This window comes from Rutidosis leptorrhynchoides, chromosome 4 (genome assembly GCF_046630445.1).
Source record: "Rutidosis leptorrhynchoides isolate AG116_Rl617_1_P2 chromosome 4, CSIRO_AGI_Rlap_v1, whole genome shotgun sequence".
Lineage (NCBI taxonomy): Eukaryota > Viridiplantae > Streptophyta > Magnoliopsida > Asterales > Asteraceae > Rutidosis > Rutidosis leptorrhynchoides.
Window position 1 is genome coordinate 423,384,614 of NC_092336.1, and position 6,000 is coordinate 423,390,613.

Consider the following 6,000-nt stretch of genomic DNA (forward strand, 5'->3'; position numbering starts at 1 on the left):
TATTAATGGACTTAGTTAGCCCATGTCCTACACTTGTAAGTATCAATTAGATGGAGACTACTTAGTTTAATACTTGAAAGAATCTAGTTAGCTTGTTATCCCCATGCATGACCATTCATTAACCACCTTTATGAAGCTTTACATTCTAGTGACCACAAAACTTCTCCTTTCCCCCCCATTTTCTGCTGAAAAACTGCAGCCCCTAAGCTCCCTTTAGGAGTGTTTTGTTTCATTTTCTTGTTTACTACTTCACTCACAAATCCTCTCAAAAACACACACAAAATCCTCTCAACTTTTCCTCTCTTTTTCTCTCTAGATTGTAAGCATTATGAACTTCTTTTCTTCCTTTTCTTTTCTTACAAAACTGAATTTATACACCTTAAATCATCATCATCTTTGTTGTTTGATTACTTGTTAGTTATAGTTGTTTACTTGTTGTTGTTACATACTTGTTACAAGAATCAACTTTCTAGTTAGATTCTTCTTTTATCTTGTAATTGCAAGAACACTCAAGAACATAGCTTACTAGTTATGATTCTACATATACTTTCTTAAAAGATTGCAAGTTCATGTGTTGATTAAACTCATACTTGAAGTTCATGAAGTAAACTTTAAAGTTTACTTTCTAAAGATCAAACTTTGGTTTGAATCTTTAAAGTATGAACAACCATGAACAAACTACATGTTTACTTAGTTACTTCTTCATTTATTGCACTTTAATTTCATGTAGTTAGTTTATTTTCAAGTTTAGAGTTCAATATTTCTATTATAGTTCATGTAAGTGTCAAACCTAAGACTTTGATGTAACTTTGGTTCATCAAACTACATGCAACTCTTAAGTGAGTTGTGCTTCATGTCTTAGACTTGCACTAGGGTTATGATGGTCAAGACTTGGTTAAGATGATGTATATACATCAATGAGCTGTACACTTGAAGCTATATGCATCAAGGATGAGAACCATGATGAACATCAAGCACCAAGACCACCGGAACCCCTTTTAAACTCACTGTTCTGTCCAAAACCTACTGACCTGATGATTCTGGAACAGACCAGTAGACCTGGGCTGTTCTAACCTTGATTTTTAGATAGAACTTTTCGATTAGATAACTTTTCATATAAGACTCGTCTTAATCCGAGTTACGGTTTAGAGTCTACGGCCCTCCGAGCGTCACTATGTCCATTTACTTTTCTGTTTTCTGTGTACAGTTTCTGTTTTTCTGGTTTCTGTAACAGACCGGTACACCTGGGCTACTGTAACCTTGATTTTCAGATAGCTCAGTTCGTGTAGATAACTTTTCATATAGGACTCGTCTTAATCCGAGTTACGGTTTAGGATTTATGGCCCTCCGATCGTCACTATGTCCTTTAACGTTGTGCAGAAATTTCCGACCTACTCGCACTTAGACCGTCGCCACGGTCAAACCAAGACGAGTTTGCTTCTATAAATTTTACCACACTTAAGGGACTCATAGACGGAGCCATGGCCACTGGTCTCACCTTAATTCAGTAAGGGTAGAGGCCGTGGTGACTGACTGAAGTCAGACTTTGTTGAAAACTACTTTCATAAACGAAACTTACTTTACGCCTTTTGTTTAATGATGATTGATGATGACCCTTAAGACCTTAAATACATACTTTTAAACCTATTAAGACGATTTACTGACTTAGTACTATTTGACTTAGGTTGAGGACTTCGGACCATTTACTTGCACACCTTTCCCGACTACTACTTTACCGCTACATATCATTGTGAGTTATAGCATTCCCTTTTTACTTTAACTTATTTTGGGAACTGAGAATACATGCGGATTTTATGTTTTACATACTAGGCACGAGTACTTAAACTTATATATGTGTGGGTTATATAACGGCAGAAACATTCCCTTTAGCTCGGTAACGTTTAATCATTGGTTTATGAACCGGTGAACGCGAATCTTAGATATGGATCCATAGGGTTTGACATCCCCACTCGGGCTAGTCGCGCTAGCAGTCAACGAGTGTTTAATACTTCGTAAACATACGCACTCGCCAAGTGTACTTTCAGGGGGTATTTTAAACGTTAAGTTAGTTACCAAGTGCCCACGGTTAACATATACTTTATCATACTGTTTTGAAACGCTCTTTGTAGCACTGAAATCTCGTGGCCTACCTTACATACTGTTATACTTAAACTATAGCTCACCAACCGTTGTGTTGACGTTTTTAAGCATGTATTTCTCAGGTGCTTGAGGTTGCTTCCGCTGTGTACTAGTCGTGCTGTAGAACCCGCTGCTTAGAGTTGTCCACGCATGAACTACTTTACTTTGCATTCAAGCATTCGTACTTTTGAACTATGACTTGTAACGACCATTGTGGTCACATACACTTATTATTTGCTTCTACTTAGTGAAGCATGCTTTTGAAATGTAAAACATTTGATGTCGGTTATGACATCACCTTTTTATCATGAATGCAACTTCTTTAATTACAGCATATAGTACTTAACCTTGTAATGATCCTGTTGTTGATGATTCGTACACGATGGTTTTGTACGGGGCATCACAATTAAAGTTTAAATTTGGTTGGAAATTTCCGGGTTGTCACAGTACCTACCCGTTAAAGAAATTTCGTCCCGAAATTTGAGTGGAAAGGTCGTGAATGATAATAGGTATGTTTTCATGATGCATACGGGCTAAAAATTAGAGTTTTATCATCAGCGAATAATTTAGATAAACAATCCATTTATATGAAGAGTACGAATGAAGCTAACATAGAAGAGTGAAATGAGTAAGTGTAGATTCATCTTATCATTTGACGTAGATATGATTGATTCCCAGATTTCAAGGGATTTGAAGAAAATCTTCTTAATAAGATTTGACTCTCCGGTAATCAAGAGAATTAGGATCCGCTTTAAATGCGATCGTCCATTTTAATTGTTCTGTCGGAGATTTTCTTATAAATTCACCTCCTTCGTTTCCTTACAACTCACACCTTCTGTTGATGCATTTTATGCAAGTCCCTAGACATCTACCTACGTCCATTGCAGGTACAACAATTTACAGGCCACCATGATTGCTCGTTATTATCCTATCCGTGTTTGTATGTGGTTACAGGAACTGCAGGAACGAGATTTAGATGTTTGACTATGTTAGACTTAGTTAGACGTACGAGTGAAGCCTCACTAGTACGGCTGACAGGCTCATACGCACTGTTGATGCTGAGCTAAGTCACAATTACAACCTAAATGAGAAGACACGAGTGAGTTATCACCAGTACGGCTGATGAAGCCAACTCGTACGTGTGATGAATGAATCGTATGGGTGAGTCAACATCAGGGGTATATAAAGTCTTATGTTCTTCATTTTAGGTTAAGCCTCTCATTTGTTACACACACTCAGATCTAGTGATCTCCTCCAATTTTCTCTCAGTTCAAATCACCCAGGTGGTGAATAATAGCTCTAGGTGTTGATCTAATCACACTTGATTTAGTTTTGGTTTGACTAAATTAATCAAAAAAAAAAAAAAACCTATTCACTAGAGGGTTTGATTCACTTATTCCACCATTGTGTGAGTTAAATCTTTTGATTTCTAAGTTCCTAGTCATGTTTCATTACCTTCTATTTTTTCCCCCTCAACTCATATTTTAAAGTATTCATCAATATGCTCCATCCAGTTCTGATTCTCAATATACTTCTAACTTTCATATCAGTCATTCTTCTTTTTCATCTACCGCCGGAAGAATCTATTTACTTCTACTATACTCTTGGGTTTATAATTTTTCTAGTTCTCCCGTGTCTTTATATTGCTATATGCATCGATATATATGGTTTATAATTTCTGGTTTATCTTTGGGCTTTATATGTTCCCTTATATTTCAAAGTCTCTGCTTCTGTCTTCTATAATCATTATCAATAACAGTTAATGCTCTCTTTTATTTGCTGCAATTTATACCCCCAATTTTTATTTCGGAGTTTTGTCCTTTTGTTTCTTCTTCTTGCGATTAAACACCGCTTGTAATGGTTCAGAATTCACAGATATGAATTTCAGAATGAACATTGTTAATGTTCTAGGAAGGAAATTGTGATGGCACGATCTTGACTTGTCAAATTACTAGAATACCTTGGAAAAGGCCGAATCATCAAGAAATATTTTCTTGATATTTTAGAGGTTAAATAGAATACAAAAGTCGTATAACATGGCACATGATGATATTATGATCTGTGAATCATCACGTTCCATTTAGAAACTCAGCATGACTTACTGTAATATAATCACGTTGATCAAGTGTCATTATATTATACTAATTCATGCTTCAGTTTCCAACACTACTTCAAAATATTCCTATTTTAAACTTGAATGTTTCAGAATTTAGAAACTAAAATAGTTTCTTTTATGATGTAATACAAATAGTGCGAAGAGGTAAATGATTTCAAATAAGAAAAATTAAGAAAATATCTTCAGAAATATGGAGGATATTTATAATGAAAGATATGATGATATTTTAGAATTTCTAATATCAGAGGATGATGAAGAATATTGTCCGCAGGGGTTTAGAGTCAGGAGCAAGGTATTCGTTAATGACTTCAGCAGGTACTGAATCATTTGGATCCTTTGAAGTCAGGTTCAGTCTTTGTAATTTGTCCAAAGCCTCCTTCCTACTTTGCTCAATCCGTTTTCCAGTTCCAAAACTTCTTTTTTTTTTGCGCTTTGCCAGCACACTTTATCATTATCATTCAGCTTTTACCGTTTAAAGTCGTTTTTAGTTTTTGCTGCTTCATCAGCATTTTTTCCATTTTTGGAGAACCAATTCTTAGTTCGGAGTGTTTTTCAGAAACTTCACATTCAAATTAAGTCCAGAAGATAGACGTTATATATACACATATAACTGTTGGCGTAGACATGCTGTGAGATTTCAAAATATTGATTGCTAATTCTCAATGATTCGTATGGCAATTCTCATTACAAGATGCGAATGAGTAAATGATGGGGTTTCAATAAATAATTATAATGACTTTTTGGAGAGGCTAAAGTCAAAGGGTAATGAAGTTGTTGGTGCATCTGCTAATAATGTGGTAGAATGTAAAAGGTTTCCTGGTAACGATGGTGTATATCTCAAGTTTATAATAAGGTTAGTCTGACTGAAAAGTCGAAGTTGACTTGCTGGAGCTGTGACAAAACTGGCTACTTTGAATAGGAGTCGCAAAGTTATTTTTGCTAATAAATGCCAAAGAATCTGACGCGGATACGTTGTTTAAACTTTTACTTTGGATTCAAGAGTTTTTCGGGTACATAACTGTGGGTAACATGTGGTTGGATCATCATCTCGATTGCTCATCATTCGAAGTGTCTTCAGAAATTTTCGAAGGGTTTGAACAAGATTGTAATCGTTAACATACATTTGATGTTCTAACACAGTTTTGAAGTTAAAATATAGCTTGTGAAAGATGTAAGGATCTAAGAGTGATGATTTTGGTCATATCTCGAGTTGAATTTTGAGATTTCAAAATCAGAATATGTAATTAAATTTTGAATGAGTATGGTTGTTTTGATTTCTATAAAAGAATGTATATTGTTGTGAAAGTAGGGAGTATAATGGATAATTTGCTGAATCAGATTCGAAGAATGTAATATATTATTTGTGAATTTATATATCTCTCGGGTATTACCTACCCGTTAAAAAAAAAAATTCACAATTAATATTTTGTACAAAAGAATTTTATTACAGTCTTTATGAAAATATATATATGTATATTTTCTTCAGATGTAACATAGATTTAATGAGTTAATGTTAAATTAAACTCATTTGATTTACGGTTGAAACTAGAATTTAATAATCCCTAAAGGCTTTAAAAAGTACATAACTTTTACGCAGTATTTCTTTAATGACATTGAAATTATGAATCAATACTTCGTTATTTGTTGATGGATGATGTTCGGTTCGTGGAATTCTTGTGAATTTTGCAAAGTACGAATGATGTTATCTGAAAAGTTTCGGGTACATCGATGATGAAAGTGTAAAA